Source organism: Rhipicephalus sanguineus, chromosome 7 (assembly GCF_013339695.2).
Source record: "Rhipicephalus sanguineus isolate Rsan-2018 chromosome 7, BIME_Rsan_1.4, whole genome shotgun sequence".
Classification (NCBI taxonomy): Eukaryota; Metazoa; Arthropoda; class Arachnida; order Ixodida; family Ixodidae; genus Rhipicephalus; species Rhipicephalus sanguineus.
Window position 1 is genome coordinate 103,412,805 of NC_051182.1, and position 370 is coordinate 103,413,174.

Consider the following 370-nt stretch of genomic DNA (forward strand, 5'->3'; position numbering starts at 1 on the left):
CGGTGGTGGTTTTCAAACGCGCTCCATAGTTTCGCCTCGCGTGGTTTCGCTATAGTTTCGCGATCGTTGTGGCAGATCGCCAAAATTTCCGGCTCCGGAAGCGGTGCGCGCGCATTGGGAGATAGCTGTTGCCACGACTCCGCTGCCTCTGCGGCTGATGTTATCGATGTGTCGAATTGCAGGAAATCCGAGGACGACGACCTTTCGTCGGACCCAACAGATAAGTCGACTTTACGATTCCACGTATAGGTCGACCCCCGAACTTTGGAAGGTCATATTATGAAAAAAACGTCGACTTACAATCGACTATATACGGTAATAACTGGCGTGATTATGATTGAAGTACAGAAATAACAAGCAAATGGGAGAC